The sequence below is a fragment of the Oryzias latipes genome, chromosome 1 (assembly GCF_053564925.1).
Source record: "Oryzias latipes strain Hd-rR chromosome 1, Olatipes_Hd-rR_3.1".
NCBI lineage: Eukaryota > Metazoa > Chordata > Actinopteri > Beloniformes > Adrianichthyidae > Oryzias > Oryzias latipes.
The window spans coordinates 38535754-38556950 of record NC_136237.1 but is presented as its reverse complement, the minus strand read 5'-3'; the positions used below and the strand labels follow the sequence as shown (position 1 = coordinate 38556950).

At 43.0% G+C, this 21197-nt stretch overlaps 1 long non-coding RNA gene across 1 annotated transcript in view; it reads right to left on the bottom strand.

Moving 5' to 3' along the window:
* The window catches only part of LOC144994935 (uncharacterized), a 39649-nt gene that overhangs the window by 2003 nt on the left and 16449 nt on the right, over positions 1-21197 (bottom strand). The window contains exon 2 of the long non-coding RNA XR_013658674.1: positions 14759-14968. This is a non-coding gene — a long non-coding RNA (uncharacterized LOC144994935). The remainder of the gene's footprint in view (positions 1-14758; positions 14969-21197) is intronic.

The window sequence follows — 21197 nt, the reverse complement described above, 5'->3', positions numbered from 1 at the left end:
TCAAATGTAGTACAAAAAGGGCGGGGCCTGTTCACACACACTCAAATATTATCAACACACCTGCTAGCCGCAAAAATGTCCACATGTCAACATGCACACAAAACAGATAGTGTTCACGAACGCATACCTATGCCTTTAAACCAACTAGTGTGAAATCTTTCATTCATTCAATCATGCAAACTATTAGTGCAAAGGTGAGCTAACACCTGTGCTCAGGTGAGTGTTTATGTTCTTCTAAAATGGATGGTGGAATGTGAAAAGAAGGAGGAGGAGCGCCCAGCCACCCCCACACCCATACCCCCGCCGCAGCAGCAGCGGCAGCCGGAATTCCCCCAACGCCACACGGGAACAGGCAGGGAACAACCGCCCCCCGGGCGACCAAGACCGCCACCCAGGCCAGGGCCAGCCGGACCGCCGCGAGGCCCCCAGAGCCAGAGAGCAGGGAGGCGCAGAGGGAAAGAGAGCGCCGCCCCAGCCCAGCCAGGAAAGCAGCCCCCCGCCGCGCCGGAAGAGCCCAACGCAGGGCCCCACCGGAGAGGGACGCCCACAGCCCCAGACGAGCACCCCACCACCACCCAGGAGTTCCGGGCATCCCCCCGCCCCGACCCCAGGTACGAGCCAGGACCCCCCAAGGGAGACCCGCTCCGCACTCCAGGCAGCCACCCACCCGGCCCACGGGTATCTATCACTTCTAACAGAAGAAGCTGACTGAGGCTTGTAGCATCTGAGACTCCAAGCAGGACATCCTGCAGAACCCTAATTTATCCCAAATGGACAAAGTAGGAGCTTTATCAAATGCCAGGAAAGGTTGGAGCAGAACACAGTTTTATCTTTTCACCCCAGAAATGTCGGTGGCGACAGCTACGAAACACATACTCTTTGAACTACCATAACTTTTTGACCATAATATGAACTTATAATTTGAACTTATTTCCAACAGTTTGGACGGAATCAGCTGATTCACGTTATTTGCATAAATACTGTATCACTACTGTAAATTGTTGCACATCAGCACAAGGCTTCTCCACTTTAGAATCTGCTGGAAGTTTGTTAATTGCATAAACAGTGGAAGGGTTACAGTAGTCGAAAGACTAAAGCTTTCAACTAGCTAAAACTTTGGGGTTAAAGGGTTAAAGAATCAATGAATTTACAGTTCATTCAGTCCTGTTTACTCCTTCAGGGAGGAAAAAACAACCTTAAAGAGTAACAGAGTGTATACTAAAGAGGCATGCAAGACAAATCGCCACCGCAAACATGACAGAGGATTAAAGTGTTGTCAGAGAGCGGTTTATGAAAATCAGAAAGTCACAGAGATGTAGCTGGGTCAGGCCAAAGCTGGAACTCTGCTCAGTTTATTCATGGTAAAAAATATGAGCTAATCTATTTCATTTTACAGATTTCAAATTACACTTTGAATTCCAGTTTAAGAGTAATCACGATGGCATCATTTACATGTGGATGCTGTATAAATGGATAATTATCTCTTTAAATTTTTCGTTTTCCAATCAAATCATGATTAATCATCCAGAGTTTGATATATTTATGTGTATATATATATACACATATACTTAATTATTTCTCTTCTTTTGTGTTTTTTCTTTTGATTTCCTACAATAAATCATTTCCAAAATTGTAATTATACATCTCTGATTTAATTCATCTGTTTTGTTAGATCAAGCCATTTCTTTAAACATAAAGCTGCCTAATCAAAATGTACAACCAGCTCTGGTAGGAAACTCCTTTCAGAGAAAACTTTTTACACTTTTCCATCTGAGAGAAAAAACAGTCTTGACTTTTTACTTCAGCAGCATCTCTTTCAGCTGTAGATTGCAAAAACAAGAAAGGGTTGGACGTCTAAACCTGATGAAGACACCGTCTGCAAAAAAGCCAAAGCTCAAAGGCTCCCAGACAATGTTCAAAACTTCATCCACAAATGCTACATCCACACCAAGTGTCGCCAACTGCTAGGGGGTATATAAACTGTCTGCATGCTGTCTGAGAAACACTGTGCTGCAACCATGGCCTCACCCATCAGCTTCTTCTTCTTCACCCTTCTTATGCTCTTCTTCTATGATTATTGCAGAAAGTGCAATGTTTTGTCTTCTTCATATTCTTCTCAGTATCAATCGCAATTTGTCAAGACGCAGGTCTCGGAATCGCTGTGGTGTCATCAACACCGTAATGAGATTGCCAGTGCCATATCCCCATTTGGACGGGCTGGCAGCATGGGTGCAGGGGGTTGGGCACGGGGGCAGGAGGATGGCCAGAGGGTGGCAGTCTGAAATCGGCTGATCATCAGACGATTGTGGGGACCTTGGAGACCCTCCTGTCAGTCAATTATTGCACTGCTGCCTTCTTGCCTCCCGCATGTCACTGGACTGCCACAGCACGACTTCCAAATGTGACTGATGTTTAAAAAAATTGTCCAGCTGCCACACAGAGTGGAAAAATGCCGGCACCCGATTTCAAATGCCACAGCGCGGACACCCGCCGAATTTGTTGCAAAACTTACATTTAGGTCGACCTGCTGTGGCATTTTGGGACATGTGAGCTAAGTCTAGGACGATGAACCAAACCTACCATGAAGGAATAAATCGGAATATCGTGATGTGAATCAAGTTCTTGTTTGCTATAAGGAAGTTCAACAACACTTCAGAGCATCAGAGCAGAAATATGATTTACAGCAGACGATTTATGTTTGAATATCCGTCGATGGTTTTCTGTCCATAAATTTTGTTTTTCTGGGTGACCAACAAACGGTCCTTGTTTGAAAACACCTAACCTGTCACACAGCAACCTGCTACAATGTAGCATCTTCTTTCATAGGTGTTCAATATGACGTCTCAGACACCGCCCATTTGCATCACTCCTCTCCTCTCAAACTCCTCCTTCGTCCTTGTGGGCAAAGAAACCGAGCAGACAATAACAGTGCATGCATTGATCAACAAGGACAAGTTTCTATTGCTTTCCCCCCTCGCGCTTTTCCCTCCGCCTGTCTCTGTGATTTTTCTTTCATGGCTGTTTTTCCAGACCCTCTCCCGAGACCTGCTAAGTTGGCAAAAAAAAAAAAAACAACAACAACACAAACTGCACTTAAAACGCCCCACAGCCCTTTAAACAATTGTCATTTGTTCTTTCTGTGAATCTTAGCGAGAGTTGCTATAGACACCGACCCTTTAAATCTCTCCTTTGTGTGTCCAACTGTTCTTTCTTTTAAGACGTTTTCTGGAGAGCAGAAAATGGACAAAGATGCAGAAAACCACTTTCAATTATGCGTAAAAGAAAAATCTAATTTGCCGTGAGATTGCGAGATGAGTGAAGGACAGTGACTGTCTGCTTGCAGACGCTCTGACCAACGTTGATGCTTTTTTAAATCCAGAAAGTCTCAGACGACACCGACCAGAGTTGTCTTGGATGCTGAGTTTGTGTTTAATTGCTCTGCTTTTCCAGTAAAAAGCCTTGTTGTGTTTATAGCATGTCTGAATCTGTCAAAGCGGCGTATTTGTCTGTTGTTTCGGTGGATGACTGCCTGCCTCGTTTGATTGCCACTACCTGCACCCAGCCATGGGCGTTTAATTCAACGAGCAGGCAGGGGCATTATCGCGGTACCATCACTAATCCCCATGGAATGAAACACTGACACTTTGATGTCTGCCAAAGAACACTGCTTAAGTATTTGGAGGCGAGACCGTGCATCACGTAGAAACCATAATTAACTATCTATAGCTGGACTGGAGCCAGACCAAGCAGAGAAAAGAGGAAGATATTGGTGGTATAGAGCCAAAGGCAGAATGGTAAAGCTTGAAAGGATTCGCTGGAAATCTGTGTGTGCATGGCCGTCCATTGAAAGTGCTTTTCTGTAACACACACACACACACAAACTGCATGGAGCTCCAGAACACAAGAAAAGTGAGAAGTCTGGCTCCTTGACACTAACCATCTGAAGAAAGTCTCCCAAACTGGAGTTCTCCGAACACCTACACACGTTTAGGTGAGGAAAACTATTCCAAGGTGCCAGTGTTCATTACAACACGTGAACGCTCCTGTTTGGGGCGCATGCTAGAGCACGCAGGCTATAACACCTCATGTAAGAGGATAAAAACACCAAGACTTTCATCACAGCCAGCAAGAGAGGATGTCAAAGATTTTTTTTTTTCACCCAGGAAGATGAAAGCAAAGGGATATTCTCTTATTTTGGCTGATCTCTCGCTTTTCACTCTTTTTAAAATCCTTGGAGAATCATTCAGTGATGAAAATAGGGGGGGATTGGGGGTGGGGGGTGGGGGGGGTTGAAGTTATTTACATCCCATGTGGTGTTTGTGGCCTGTCACTTCTCATTTTCTCCCAGGCCTGTCCAACTGGTAAGCTTCTGTCAACACTCTGAAAAGCTTGTATTTGCTGAGGTAATTACAAAGTGACAGCCTCCAATCCTCTGACACACACACACACACACACCCACACACACACACACACAACAAAAAAAGAAAAGAAAGAAAAAAAATCAACAAATATGGCCGCTTTGGCCTCTCAGGTTCTCTTCTCTTGTTTCACGGTTGCACACTTGGCCTTCTGAACACAAAACTCAATGATTAATGTTCCTGCAGTGTCTCTAAAAGAATGAGCTCACTAATTTGGATGCATCTTTGAGAGGTATCTGTGTTTCCAACTTCACATCTGTGGGACGCAAAAGCACAGATAAACCCACACACAGACACCTTCCACCTCCGACATCCACTTAAAGGTATTTGTAAGAACATTTTTGATCTTTTCTTCCTTTCTTCTTCAAGGACATGCATTGCCTGTACACATAATCCATGACAGACATAATGTGATTTGGTTGTATCTCTAAATGGCAGGGAATAGCAGCTGACAGGAATTAATAAGTTGCCATGGCAGGAAATGAGTCTGAGGAGGAGGGGTCAGGAGGCGGCGGTGCTAGTGTAACCTGGCAGCTTAACACACAGATCATCGAATTATCTTTTGAGGAACATCGTCATGGTCATGCGAACATCGAGCTCAACCTGCCCTATCTGCGGATGCACACAATGCTGCTCTGTCAAGCTCACTTTGGATCACTTCTCCAAAAAATAATAACGGCTCCAAACTGGAGACCTGAGGAGACCCTTCATAGTGTCATGTCGATTTTCTGAATTTTGCTTTTAATGAGCTCTAACGAATGGTTCAGTTTGTCATTCAAGGCATTAATGATCAGAAGCCTAAGCGTCGACTCTGCTGGCGGTAATGCTTTTTCATTTACGACCACATGCTGCTATGTCTTATCTGTTAAAGAGACAAAACTTGATTTGTCCTTCCTCAATAAGTGTTATTTTTCTATTTACAGTCAAACAGCTGTAAAAGGCCACCCCTTCTCCCCGTGAATGAATGTGTATCATAAACTTTGTTTGCTCCATTTTCAAAAGCTTTCAAAGTTCAAACAAAAATTGCACAAAATCCACCCAAACTGCAAACATTCTGAGGCTACACTGTAATACGCCTGCTGGGATTTCCTTCAGAACCTTTATTAAAGTGGAAATAAAGTTAAAAACTATCAGTTTAGGCAGACAGGTGTCAACTCCAGGAAACGGGGGCTCATGTCCAGCTTGTTTTCCAGCTGGCCCTAACCTTTAGCTGTCTGAAACCACAGGGACGGGCCTCTGACTGGGGGAGGTTGGGTTTAGCGGCAGAAACCTATGTCTTTCTCTAAAGCACAACTTGACCAAAAAATTGTGACAGCAGCAGATGATAAACTGAAGATGATTGTCAGATAAAAACCAGTGACATGAAACAAAACAGGAACCAAGAAAATAGAACTGAGATAAAAAACAAAACAAAAAACAAAGCTAAAGGGCACAGTTGTCATTATTAAGGGAAACAGTTGCAGAATAGAAAGGGATTTTTGAAAAAAAGGAAGGCTTTGAGTTTGACACCCCTCTATCCCTTTAGCATAGACATTAAACCTTAGTCACATATGGGGGTTGACACGAACACGTGACCTGTATGTTTGTGTTGTCCAGGCCGGTAGGGGGCCGTAGAAAGGTGTCGTGCAGTTCCTTTAAGGTCTTTTACGAACACCTCATGGGGCGTCATTAAAAATTGAACCTGCGATTGTCATGTATGTGGTAAGTGTTTTGTGAAGTATGAATTCATAAGGCTAATGAAAGTGTTCCCACTAATAATGATAAATAATAATAATGGGTTAGATTCATCTACGCTTTTCCAGACGCTAAAGGTGCTTACAATTAGTCTATTATTCATTCATTCATTCATTCATACTTGGTGATGACAGAGGTGCGGCTGCCAGTTCACGCAAACGGTCCCTATGACCATCACCGGAACATTCATACGCATTCCCACTCCAGTGGAGCCATATTGGTGGCAAGGAGGGTGAAGTGTCTTGTCCTCTGCGCAAATACTGCAAGCACAGTGTGTGCACATGGTACGTTCAAGGCCGCATACCATTTTGAGCTCTTAAGTGTATTATAATGTTCATTCCTTAAGAAAAGAAACCCCAAAGCAGTATTTTTGATCCAGGAAGAGTCTGCGCTGCCACCCCCACCCCAAGCGAACACACACTAGCGGTGGAGCTAGCGGTGATCAGCTGAACGCTTTCCATTTATGTGCGCAATATGCACATCCGTCGTTGCAAAAGTTCGGCTGTTTTTAGTTTTCGTGGGCGAAACACGCTGCTGAGGCCATAGTACATGCAGTAGTGCCTGGTAGCGACAGTCCAGTGTAAACACCTCGTGCTAAAAGTGCGTTCAAGAACCAAAAGGGAGTTCTTGCATGTACCATTTCAGGAGTTGGACATTGGTTTGCTATTTCATCCAAACAACATATTTAACACAGTTGTGTGCTGACTCCATAAAGCAGCTCATTGTGCGACACTTATCCACAGCTGAACAAACTCCAGTTCTTGTCAGGTGTCTATCCCATTTACATGGAAAACTTTCTGATAATATCTCATGGAAGGATCCTTCGCTCTTATGTAGACTTTTTGTTCAAGCCATAATGCTTTTAGCAGTTTCTCTTCAGATTTCCCCTCTCAGACCATAGAAAAGCTTATCAAACCAGCAAGTCCCTGAAAACAGCTTTCTGGATCACCGGCTCTTCTACATGCTTTCAGGAAGCCTCGGTTATTATGTGCTGAATAAACACACAGCCAATGGAAAACCCCTCCACCTGGTTTGCCTTCCTACTGCTGTTCCCCAGGATGTCAGTCATGCTGCTTTCTGTTCCAAGAACAGGAATTGGAAATTCCTCTCAATGGACCTCATGAGCCTTTGTTCTTGGATCTGGAAACAGTCTTTGGCCGTACGTCTTCACTTAATCATCGGCATGCAAATTCAAGCTGACCCCATCCGGACTGAAGATACCCACAATCCTAACTGACCCTGAAGGAAAAAACAAAGAAATAAAAACAAATCGGATGCTTGAGTGATGCCCCAAAATACAAGCAAAGGGTTTTTAAGCTCAGACTGCATTCATGTCCAATAGGAATATCTGTATCTGTGGTCTTTGGAGGAGCTGCTTTTATGTGCATTTCAGCGTTAAAAAAAACTGTGAGGCACGTAAAGCACTGAACACCTCAGCATGACTCTTGTTTTGTCGGGCAACCTGAATGAAAAAGGCCACCTACACCAACAGAATGACCCTAGTATGACTTTAAGAGGTACTTCCTAAATTTTCCGCCACACCACAGAGATGAGCTGTGGTTGGAAAATTGACAAGCACCAAAAAGTCAGAGAGCCCACAGACGGGAGGGTGCACACTTAAACTTCTGCCAGTCCAATAGAGCGGCATCTGGAAATGTTCTCCAGAGCCAGTCCTGTCTGACCACCACAGTCTTGTTTGTTTGGCTTGTGTGATTGTTGTTCTGTGCTTCAGTGAAGCCGAGCAAACTTTTCTGTGGTCAGCTGGAAGACGCAGGGCCTCTTATGGTTTGGACGTATGACTGTTAAACATCCTGGGGGAGGTGGTGGTGGTGGTGTGGGGGGGTGATTCTCTAAAACTGTTGCACCAATTATCGCTTCTTATGTGTCAGCTTGCCACAAAATCACAACACATCTGCTGTCATCAGTGTCCTATTTAACAGGCAAAAGAGGTAAAGAGAACAGTTCTGAAAGACAGACAGTGTTTTGTCTATTGTAAGATCGCGTAGGCTAATGTAATAGCGTGGAAGTGCAAGTGGGCGCAGGCTGGCGGGATCTAGGAGAAACAAATAGAAAATTCTTCATATGAAAGCAAAGCAAATAAAGGGGAAAATGTATCAGCATTTCCCACCCATTCCAGTAGCTCTACTAGACTAAGGCTACGTTCACACTGCAGGGCTTAATGCTCAATTCGGATTTTTTGAAAAAATCGGATTTGTTTGCTAGACCGTTCACATTTCCAAGTAAATCCGAACTTTTGTGATCTCCAGTGTGACCGTGACACGACCCAAACGAGACCCGCATGCGCAGAAGCCAGAAGAATACTCAACGGTGAACGACGTCACTTGTTGTTTGAGGAGCAAACGTTAACATGGATGTCAACAACAGTGTTGTCAAAAGCGGAGCTCTTTTTGTAATATTAAATTTATTTTCACGAAGGAGCAGCACAATTACAATCTTCTCATTTTAAGAAGGCAATGGAGTCGGGATCGTCTGTACCCACTGTAGTGGAAGAGGAATGTGTATGTGTTGGGCCCGCGCGCCCGCGTGTTTGTGTGTGCAAGCGCGTGCCGCGATAGAGAATGGGGGGGGGGGGGCAGTGTGTGCGCGCATTCATGTTGTGTGTTACGGAGGAAGGATGACGGTAATAGAAGAAGGTTTCCCCCATAATAAATGCTATGGACTCTTTATCAACCCGTTCTGGAGAATCTAAGGATCAGAACAGAGAGGAGGAGGAGGGGGATCGCCTGGGTCCCCCGTGCTTCTCTGAGCACGTCGGAAAGGGGAGAAAGAAAAAAAAGTTAGCGCGGGAAAGGTTCAACACCACGCTCTGCCATTTAGCTGGAAATTTTTTCAAAAACCGCCCAGCCCTGGAGTTTGGCCTGAATAGAGCGATTACCCCAACTATTAATCCAATCGGGGATCTCGCTTCCCTTCCAATGACTGGTCTCAGCAGCATCGTCCACCATGGTTGTTGTTTACGTTCTCGTTCCCGCCTACTTCAACGCAAAATGATGACGTTTGTTGCGTGTCGATGACGTACGATTCGGAATCAAGTCGCCTGGCCGGTCAGACTGCGGTCGCAATTGAAAAGAACGGCTACAATTCGGAATCAGGACGGCAAACCCACGGGGCCTGGGTCGCAATTGAAAAGATCGGATCTGTGTCATTCAGACTGTCATGAAAAGATCGGAATTGGGCCGCTTAGGGGCAAAAAATTCGGAATTGGGTCGTTTCAGCCTGCAGTGTGAACGTAGCCTATCTGTGAAAGCCACCTTGGTGCATCCTTATTGTTACAGATTTGACATCGCTTTCATAACAATGGAAGCAAATAAAGTGAAATCTGCCTCAGTTACATGCTAAGTTGTTGTGTCCACCTACACACCATTTTCAATTGGGCCTTGACTTTGCACCAATAGCTAATTAGCCCACCTGTCTTCTCAGCCAATTACAAACATTACACAATCTATTCATGTATGGTTGTTTCTCTACTTTCTAGACAGGTGTCAAACTCCAGACCTTATGGGCCAGTGTCCTACATATCTTTCCACTAACCCGCCTTGAAGATCCAAGTACACCTGATGGAAATAATCAGCAGAAGATAAGGCAGGATTTCCTAAAAATTAGAAGGATGCCGGCCCTTGAGGCCAATATCTAACATCCCAGATAGTTTGCTGGCCCTCCTTCACCCTGTTCTCCACCTGTCATGGTCTGGCTTCTAACCACCATCAGGGGGTTCATTCATCTATGGTCCAAGTTCATTTTCTTTTCATTCATGTGTTTCGCCGACGGAAGCAAGTATTCTTTTTTCTTTGTTAACCTTTTTAATCAATTTCAGTGCCCCCTGCTGGCCACTCAATAAAACTGCACGTTTTACACCTAAAGCAAACTAAAAGCACCAACTTTAAAAGTCCAGATGCATCAGTCTAGACAGACTACGCTTACATGGACCTGTCTCTTATCTTAAACAATACAAATGTAGATGTGCTAGCGGCATTTATCACACAGGTGCACTGATTTCTCTGTATTTCGGTGCCCATCTTTTACGTTCCTCCCACCCTCCACCGCCTGCATGCGCATGGCTCTGGGCTGTGACCTTGAACACACATCTATACGTGTGCACTTTCACTGGCCTCAGTCGTTTCTGCTGTTTCTTCCTTCCTTTGTGTAGTCTCCATTGTTGTTTCCAGTGCTTTGAAACTTAAAAATACCCTTCCCTGACTGCGTTCTGTACATTTTGTTGCCATGGTGATTGCCATGTAGAGTGTTCAAAGGAAACATGTGTGTATCTGTGAGTGTGCCTTCGTGCATGTGTGTTTGTGTGCCACTAGCTGTGCTATCAGTCAAGGACAGAGTCCAAAGCTGCTTTTTCAAGCAAACAACAAAAACAAGGGGGGGGGGGGGCACCCACAATCCTCTCCTTGGTTGCTTTTCATATTTCTAATTTCTCATCTTTTTTTTTTTCCATCTTCCTTTTCCTCCACTGGCACGTTCCCGTCAGTCTTTGAGCCCATCCCCTCTCTGCATCAGCCTTCAAACCCTGGTTGGTACACTCCTGTTCTACATGGCAACAGCTCGGAGAGCTGGGAGGGTGAAGGCAGACGAATGACAGCGTACTCCTCAGAAGGTGAGAGTTTCGACAAGAACAGGCAGAGTTCATCTGGCCTTTCCTTTGCCTTCAAAACATGAAAACTTGCTGCAACATATGGATTCTGCAGTTTCAAAGTTTCGAAGGCGCCTCACATCTAACTGGCTTAATGTGTTTATTGCTTTTACAACCCACATGTGCATTACACAGATTTCTGCTCAAAAGACCCAAACTGGATGATGAATTGCCGTTTCACTACATGTCGTCTTTTGTGACATCGAGTGCTGCTTTGTGATGTTTTCTGTGCAGATGTAATCATCCACATGTGTTCCTCTCTTTACGTGTTTGTGTATGTGTAAAAGCCATGTGAGGCTTGATTCCCACTGATCGAGAAAGAAATATGCTCTTTCTAATCCAGGGGTGGTCCTCTCACACCACCCTGGAGAGGAGCGAAGAGGCCTGCCGGGTGTGTTAACTGACTGAGTCAGCTCGCAGAAAAAGAAGATCTCAGCAGCCTATTAGACACAGGCAGGGATTACCACAACCACAGGATAATATTGATTGATAGGTTTCTTTCCTGTTGCAGTCCGTCAGAGGATAATATAAACCTTGAGGGAAGTTTTTTTTTTTTTAACCCGTGATAATGTGCTGATTCAGACACATATGAATAGAAAACAGTTGTGTTACCTTTCTTATAAACAGAAATGATTTCAATGACTTGTACAAATGGTGACACAATTTTAAACACAAATGAAGAACTGTCAAAGATTAAGGTGTGTTTAGGACACATTATAGTGAACTATGCATTGTGGTCATGCAATAGCCAGTTATCTTTCAAAATAACATGAAGCATTTATGAAAAAAACAAATAAAGATTGTCTTGTTAGACGAGAAAATATTACCTTTATTAGATTTGCACACATTTAAATCAAATATTTTAAATACATACATGCATACATACACACATACATACATATGTACTACATGCATACATACGTACATACATAGACACATACATGCATATGTACATACATACATGCATACGTACATGCATGCATGCAATATTCAGAAATACAAATGTTTCACTTCTTTGAAATCCTTGTCGGAAAGATGATAATTGGATGCGTCTTTGTCTTCGAAGTATGTATTGGACATTTGTCTTGAAATCTGATGCGTAAATTATAAAAGCTGCTGGATTTTTCGGATTATAAATTGCTCTGGAGTATAAATCAAAAGGTTCATGATGAAAAATAAAATCTTATACATTTGACACTTTTGGGGAGAAATACGGAAGGGCAAACGGAATAGATGACAATAATATTTTAAACTTGATATTCAGTTTATGCTACATTCATATTTGTGTAACATCATATTTAGCTTGCAGACCAGAATCCTTTCATTGTGAAGAAACTAATAAAATCGGGGGGGCTTAGCTATGTGGCTGCAATTGCAGGTGTCTGCACAGTTGAGATGTTTCTGTCCCAGTTTGCCAGCTTGGTCTTTGATATTTGACTTGGGGAAACTGCAGTCAGCAATACCTGCAACCAGTTTAGGTCCTCACTTGTTTTCCCAATGCCTATTTAAGACTTGCAGCCCTATTGGTTTATAGCAGTTTTGATTCTTCATCGCTCCTCTCCACATTCCTAATCTCTTCAAACACACGCGTTATAGTGAAATTAGATTCCAGAGTTTGGAGGATTTAGAGGATTTTCCTCCTACTCTCATCTCCTGCTCCTAGATAGGAGGGGGAGCCTCAGCCGGAGCAGCACCAGCCCATTTTCAGAAGTGCTGACTCCAAAGCGGGCCTTCATTCATGGAATGCAGAATGCATCTCCGAAGGAAAGAGGCGAAGACGACAAGAAATAGGTGAAGATAAACATAGAAATTAGAGTAGAAACTTAAAGATAAACAAATAGATGGGAAAAATTAGCAATTTTCTCTGTAAATAACAATATATTGAAAAAGATGTGAGAAGTGACACATTGTGACAAAGCAGTGGGATCAACCCACAGACATTCCCAGACCACACTAATCCACAGCAGATGATGCCTGACACACATGTGCGCCCCATGAGGACAGTGGCTCTGCGGCCACGCAGCCATGATCATCATTTCATGCGCACTGATTTACTGCAGATTTTCTGCATCTGGGTCTTATCAGCAATAACTGAAAGCTCATCGAAGACGCTGAAATTTAAATTCGATAAATAATGAAAACCATATTGTGAGCCAAGCGGCAGCTGTGTTCGTTCTGGTTGGTGAAAGCGAGGAGTGATGGTCAAACTGTAACTCAATCAAACAGCTCTGAACAAAATATGGCGTCCTCTGTCTATACAGTATATCTACTTGTCTGTGCTGCAGAAGTTGTGCAGCTTCGGGTACCTGATGGGTTAAAGTGTTGACCTGTTACAAAGCAGTGAGTAGTAGTAAAGTCATGTTCACCTTAAATGTTGAAATGTGACTTAAGAAGAAAAAAAAAGGAGAGATTGATGATGTGATTAAATGGTCTTTCACTGCAGGATCAACCTTAAAACAATAAGGTTGTGTCTGAATTCCCTCATTACTCCCCTGTTACTGCCCTTCATAGGGCAGTTGCCACTTTGATGGGGTTTTGTTGAGGATGGAGGTCATGTATAAGAAAAACTGAGCTCAAAATTCCATTTCTGAATATTTCTTTGTTCAAATTGTGGTGAATCAAGATCAGACAAAAAAAATGCACCAAGAGTCCTGCCTACAACTCAGAGAGGAATTTCTAATGAACTGCTGCAACTCTGCAGAAACTATGTTCCAGGATTTTGGCTAAACGCTGCATGATAATAATCAAAGGATGATCGGAATGGGACTTTAACCCTTTTACACCGAAGCTTTAGCTCCAGTGTTTAGATTCTTTCCATTACTGTAACTTTTGAACAGTTAATGCAATTAACCCAATTTCCAACAAATTAAGAAGCAGAGAAAAGCAGCCTTGCACCGATGTGCAACACGTTTTAGCAGTGAAGTGCTCACACACTCTGCGTAAACCAGCTGGTTATGCCGCGGAGGAAAGAGGCTGATTCATGTTGACCAAGTTAACATTAAAGGATTTACCGCACGCCAAAGAGCCTGTGTTATTCATGTGTTGCCGGCGACACCTCTGGTGTGAAACGGTTGCACACTGAAAGTTTTGACTTGAAGAATGAAACCAAAGATCTGCTCACAATCTAATGTTTATGTAGATTTGGCAAGCTGGATGCAATCTTTGAGGGAGACACGGCAGGGAGGAAAATGATTGACATGGTCTACAGCCAATCAGGACTCAGAATGTAATGAGCTGTGAGAAAAAAGGCATGCAACATTGCCCTGAAAAATAACCAGCAAAACACTGTGTTTGCAAAAGGTGAACTGCGATACAGGGAGGGGAAATAATTTGGGGTACATTTATTTATGTCAAAGGTTTCACCGTCAGAACACAGGGGATTGATTCATAAACAGATCCTGTAAATTGGTCAAATCTATTAGGTTTTTATCCCGGCAAAAACACAACATCTGTTGTTAGTAGTAGTAAGTATGTGTCTGAACTGCATCAAAATCCAGGGCACTGGATAATAACACACTAAATATTTTTTTAGGGAGTTATGTAGTCTTTTGACCTTTCGGCATATCTCTTCAGGGGTCGCCACAGCAAAACGGCTTTCAATGAGTCACACAGGTGGTTTTGCAGAATTTTAATTCGGATGCCTTTACTGACACAACCCTGTATTTTATCCAGGCTAGGGACTGGCACAGGGAGACCCAGATTTGGGCCCCCTCCTGGCTACATTGTTAGGCATGCACCAGTCCTGCACGCAGCCAACTGAACCATCCAGCCGCTATTTAAGAGTTAAAGAGGGAATTTGGATTTAGCCTATGAAATAGAAACAGTGATATTCCTTCACACATCTATAAAAATACAAAGATTTTAAAAACAAGGACAGTTTGTAATGAGTCCTGGGGGAACTCTGTGTTTGAATGAATGGAAAAAAGAGGACAGGATGAACATTCACCAGCGTTTCTCACTGTTGACAGCAGCTCACGGAGTTCGCTCGCAGAGCCAAAAGTCCTCCTCTCCTGCTACTCCTTGTCATCCATAAGCATCCTTGACTCTCCTCTTCAAACAGCCGTGGCCCCAGCAGGAGGCCCGGGCACTGCCAGCTGAGCCCCCTCCCTGACAGCTCTGTCCCATGGCTGGCCGCTCTGACACACCGCTTTGTGCTCTGAAAGAGACAGGAAGAACACATCAGCCCCCGGAGGTAAGCATGGGAGCATTTCATCGTACAGGAGCACAGGTGACAACAGTGGTCGCAGACGGGAAGATTTATTCTATTATTCAGGGCCCGGCGAGGGCGTCAGATCTCCCCGATGATTGCTACAGAGAGCCGCGTTAGAGGTGACATCAAACACACCAGGGCTCAGTGACAGCTGCCGACGACGCCACAGTCAAAGTAATTCCCAGGTGCCCTGGCAAAGGTCCCCACTCTGGAGGCTCCAGCGGGACCATGAAAGGTGAGTCAGCAACACAGGTCAAAGCTTTGATCCAATCAGAGGCTGTACAGCGAGGGCTTTTATGAGGAACAGGTACAAATAAATGGTTGGCTTTAAAAGGAGGCAAAAAGAAAGCCGGCAGCAGCAGAAGTGGCTCCGTGATTATTCAATATGCAGCTGGATGCTTATGTACTGAAACACAAGGTGGAAAAAAGAAAAGGACCCGTGATAACCATAATTATTAAAGTGCATTTTCTATGAGGCCCCTCCTGATTAGAGAGTCAATCGCTGGTTATGTATTCACGCAAGCTGCGAAAAGGCACAGAGAGGGTGACCCTCAAGCTTGACCTCGCAAGCTTTGAACTTCTCTCCTCAGTCCCCCCCCCCCCCCCCCCTCCTGTCTCTCTTTCTTTTCTCCCCTCCTGGCCGATCTCCATCCCCGGGAATGAATGCTTTGATTCGGGCCATCCAGCTGCATAAGTAAACCACATTACATTTTAGGAATGTAAACAGCAGAAACTACTTTTGTGAAAAATTCATTGGATGCTCCCGGCTGGACCGCATAATTATTTAAAGAGCATATGTAAATACCTCTTATGATTATGGAAGAATGCAAGTAATTTCCCTTTCAATGTCCCAACCAGTCATTTGGTCTAGATATAGGAGTTCACAAAGACAAAAATGAGGAATTATAGAAGCTCTGAGCAGTGTGGCGTTGATCCACCATAATCTGCCCAGGAACTCCAAGAAACCCTTGGACGGTAAACATGAGCCAGAAGATATTCCTGTAGTGAAATACCAGTTCCAGGTTTTGCGCTGGTAGATTTTAGTTCTATATTTACACCCATTCATGCTTGACCAGATTTCCAATTATATAGAGACATATTCTTCGGGTATTTGTCTTTTCAAGGTGATGCCAACTTAAGTGGAAGCCTGGATGAAATGGTTTGTAACGAATTATCAACATATGGCGTGAAGGGGTTAGTCCATGGGTTTTAAAATTGTCATCTGAACTTTTATTTGGTGTTCCACAGGGTTCAGCACTTGAACCAATTCTGTTTTTTATTGACATGTTTTTAAGCAATCAGATAACATAATAAACACTTTAATTGTTCTTAATTCGGTTCAAAACTATTCCATTCGATCCATTCCCCCTTTTTCCTAACCCGCTTAATCCTATCAAGGTCTCAGGGTTGCTGGAACCTATCCAAACTACTGTTGGGGGGTACACTCTGTGCTGGTTGCCAGTTTGACACAGTGCCACATAACCACTCACAACCACATTCCCACCAAAGGGGCAGTTAACCAATTAACCTGTGTGGCATGTTTTGTTGGAGTGTAGGGGGAAAATCGGAGAGCCCGGCAAAAAGCCCACGCATATACAGGGAGAACATGCAAAATTCCAACACCATTTATAATAATAATAATAATAATAATGGATTGGATTTATCTGCGCTTTTCCAGACGCTCAAAGCGCTCACAATGTCTCCATTATTCATTCACTCTTCATTCATACTTGTACTTATTTAACTGAATTACAACTGAATTACAACCAATGTTTTCTCAAGACAAAGTAAGAAATGTCAAACTAAGAAAAATGTGTTGGGACTGTTGAACTCTACCTAATTTCAAACATTACAGATCTTGAAACCTAATCTCTTTTTGTCTGGGAATCTTGTGAGGCAAATAATTTTCCAAAGCTGTATTGTTGCCTCAATGTTATCGCTGAGTGGCCTTAAATTTTTAACAATTGCATACTTGAAAGTAAATTCAAACTGGATTAATTAAACAAATCAATACAAATGTTGAATTCCCGCTAATTGTTCTGTGTGAAAAATCTAGGGGTGATATTTTCCCAATACTTTATATTTATTCTATAAAACAAACAGGTATCTAAAGAGCCCTTTCCTACCGGAACAATGTTGCAAAAGAGTTTCATTCAAAAGAATGTATAAGATATTCCACAATTGATTAAAACTCATATATTCTTCTGAACCCGCTTTATCCCTTAGGATAAAGCGTCTGTCGCCGGACCACAAACTCTCAAATGCACACCTAGGGGCAACACAAATATTTATATGATGCTGCAAAAGTACTAATTCATTTTAGAATTGAGTAGTCAAATGTTAACTCATTCACAATGAATGCTTGTGACATTCAGAAAACAAAATTCCTCACCCCCTGCAAAGCCCACAATGGCCTTCCCAATCACCATTTCATATTCCTGTTCTTTCCTCTTCTGGTGTCCAGAATCTGTAGAGTTGTATGCAGATCATTTGGGAGTTTAGGACCAAAATGCAGGAGGCTGGGCTTGGTAGCACAAACCTCTACATATAATATCAAAACTTAAATCATGGCGGAACACAAACTGACACTGAAGAACTGAAAACCATAGATTTTAAATATACGGTACTCAGGGTAATTCACACCAATCAAGACAGCTGTTGATAGTTGCAACCGAAACCTGGTGTGACTGAAAAAGGTAAAAGAGCAAAAAAAACATGACCAAAAATAGAACGCGACCAAAAATTGAACTAAGGTTCTCAATCGTCATAACATTTTTAAACTATTTATCTTTTGAGCCATAGTTGCAAGATAGTGCTTTGTCTTTAGATCTGTTCCAAAATTCCATCTTTTCAACAAAGCTTTTATTGACTTGATATAATTTAGTCGCGTAATTTTGGCCTTAAGGAGGCGGTTTAGCTCGTGCTGGTTTGCGGTGCCTTCCATCCAAGAAACCAGGGTTCAAATCCAGGCTGCTCCCTATTCCCTTCTCTGCTTCTGTGCCAGTCCCAAGCCCAGATAAATTGAGAGGGTTGCATCAGGAAGGGCATCCGGCTTAAAGCTTTGCCAAGTTAACCATGCGACTTGTCCTCAAAGGAGAGGTTGTTTCACTGTGGTGACCCCTGATGGGGCAAGCCGAAAGAGAAAAAATTTTGGCCTTATGGTCTATTACTTGTCACCTGAAACATCTGCAGACTTGCTCTCTTTAAGAAGAAGATCTCAAGAATTTCACCACAAAAAAGAAGTCTTTCCCCCTTTCCAACAACAGGCTTTAAGAAAAAGAAACATAAGATTAGTCTCTTGCGTCATTATCTTGTCCTCTTCGACACGTCGGATGAAACTAAGAAACTTTTCAGACTCTGGGTTATACATCTTATGATCAAATGCAGCAACGCTGACACAGAACATCTCCTCAGTGGAGACACAACTTCCCCAAAGGTATGTTGTGAGTAAATGCTGTATGCGAATAACTGATCTATTTCCTGTCAGACATCAGTGCATTTTCACAAGAGATTCCTGACAAGACGCAAAAACTAACTCAAACATAAAATTGTGTTATTGAGAAGGTGATTGAGGGGAGATAATTAATGGCGATCATGCAGCAAGACAATGAAGCTGTAAAGACCAGCCTGCTGTCCCCCAAGGGGAAGACTGGGACTTCAATTAACTGACGGGCGGATGTAATAGAATTTCCATCGTGGGCCTTAATGGGCGGGTGAGATGCAGAGCTACAGTGCTTTGAAAACCAGTGTGGTTTCCCCATCAAACGTGTCCTCTAGCTCCTTTGATCTACAGGGTGGTATGTGTCCTTGAAGATATGTGTCTACTTCCTCAAAGAACCTCATTTTCCTGAGCTGACGCTCTGCACTGTGTCGCTTCAGACAACAGAAATGGCACATCCACACGGTGTGACAATGCTGAATGCACCAAAAACGTTTGCACTCTGATGTGGCATGCAGTTCATAAACGCAAGTGATGTGACCATTTAAGGGCATGCGGCGGCTGTGGGTGTGTATCTTTGGGTGAGTCAACCCAGTTTCATCTTTGCTTTCGTGAAGCAAGGAAATGAAGTCAAAGCTGTCATCTCTGCTGTGACTCTCAATCTTTGGCTAATGTTTTGAGAATTGTTGGTTTAATTTAATGAACTTGTGTTAGAGTGTGGTAAGAACTCATTTGTAAAGGTCTGTCCTTCAAAATTGTTTTCATTTTACACCATGTTTCTCACAGTTTGTCTGAATATTTCATAATTTTTAGTGGCCCAATTCAATTAAATTTAGATTTATGTAACCCAATATTCCAACACAGTTGCCTCAAGGGGCTTCACACCAATAGTTGTACAAAATTGTCCAGCTGCTATAAAATCTATACCACTGAATCTGAGTGGTTTATGTATGTTACACATCCACACAGTGGATTCAGTTTTTTTACACAAATAGCTCAATTTTTTGCGCGACATAAGGGTGGACAGCGTCAGCAGGCCAAAAATAGTTGCTAATGTTCAAGCCAAACATTAGATTGGGAAAAAGGTTGACTCAGGTTAGTTTGAACATGGGGGATAGTCTGTTTTCCAAGAGAATCCCTCTCAGAACAAAAAATTGCCAGTGAGAGCCAATGGTTAAACTCAATGTGAAGACTGGTTTCAGATAAACTGTAAAACCACATTACTAGCCTTATTACCAGCCTTCACAGCCAGGTTAACAGAAAATAAGTTTCTGAGTGCATAGATGTAGAGGCAGAAAGTCTGGATTCAACTAGATTTGTTTGATGGTTCAGGATGGTGGTAGTGGTGTAATGGTGTGGGAAATATCTACTTGACTCATATGGGAGCACCAGCTGTGCTCGATTTACACCACAGACGTCCTCTGTGACTTTCAATTCCTTTATGAAGAGGGTCAACGGTCTTAAAACTGGTTGAGCGTGGGTTGGGTCCAAATAAAAACTCTATAAATTAAACATTCTCAAACATCAAACTACCACTGGGCTTCCCACCTGAAGCCATCTCCTCCCTTTTTTTTTGGAAAGTTGACTGCAACCAATGGATCTTTCAAATATTTAGTTCACTATATTGTGTGTTTATAGGGCTGTCCAAATCTGCTATTGCAAAATACTGGGGCTTAGACATTTCCCAGAAGTCTCTGTGAAAAAACCAGTGTGCATTGGTGCTCACTAGATTGGTGAATGTAGACCACAATGCATTGCGTTTGAAAAATGTTTTCATGTGAACAAAATGTAGTTTTATATCTTTTTTAATAAGTTTTAATCTTCAGAACACGGTGGATTCATAAATAGGTGTCATAAAATATTCATATTTATTAGGTTTTTACCTTTAAATCTGTGACGTCATTTTTGCCAGTAAGAATAACAAACAAAAAAAGGAGTGAGCGTAGTATTCAAATTGCTTTTAAAATCCAGGGCACTATATAGCCCAACACTATATAGTTTTTTTACGGAGTAGGGAAGGAATTTGGACACAGCCCGTGATTGGTCTGAGTCAACATTTCTATGGCAACCAATCAGGAGGGAGCCTGTTGGAAGTCAGCCGTCCGGACACATTTACACATTATCCAAGTAGAGCTGCTGCAGGTCAGCGATCCAGCTGCCACCGCCCTGTGGCCGCCCGGCTGTCGCACGATTTCGTAATGGCGACATCCCCGCCTTACTGACTGCCGCTGTCTATTAATGACCACGCTAACGATTTTCCCAAAAAATAAATAAAAAATCAGGTGGTGGCACAAAATCTTGAAGGTGGTGGTTGTATTCGTGACCGCAGCGTATGCCATTACTTGCAGGGTGTGTCAAGAAGGTGGCTGGTGAGTGCATATTAGAATAACTATTGTTTCCTTGGCAGCAGTTACAGCTAAACTACAACAGGAAAGTAGGATTAAAAACAAAGGTGGCAACATCCTTTCTGAACATCTGCACAGTGAAAACAGCCAAAATGCCTCAGCTGAATATTAACTATCACTTAATTAGATCCAAACAAAACAAACCTCCACCTAGCAAATGTTTTGCCAGAACAAACATCACGTCAGGCTGAATGGATGAAGTGAAACAACCGGGATTAGGGAAGAAACATGTTTGTTTCTGCAGGATTCAAGAGCAAGAACTTTGCAGCTCGAGCACTGGTGTGGCTGAACACTACCAGATGAGCGTGATTCCAAGTATTTTATAAACCTA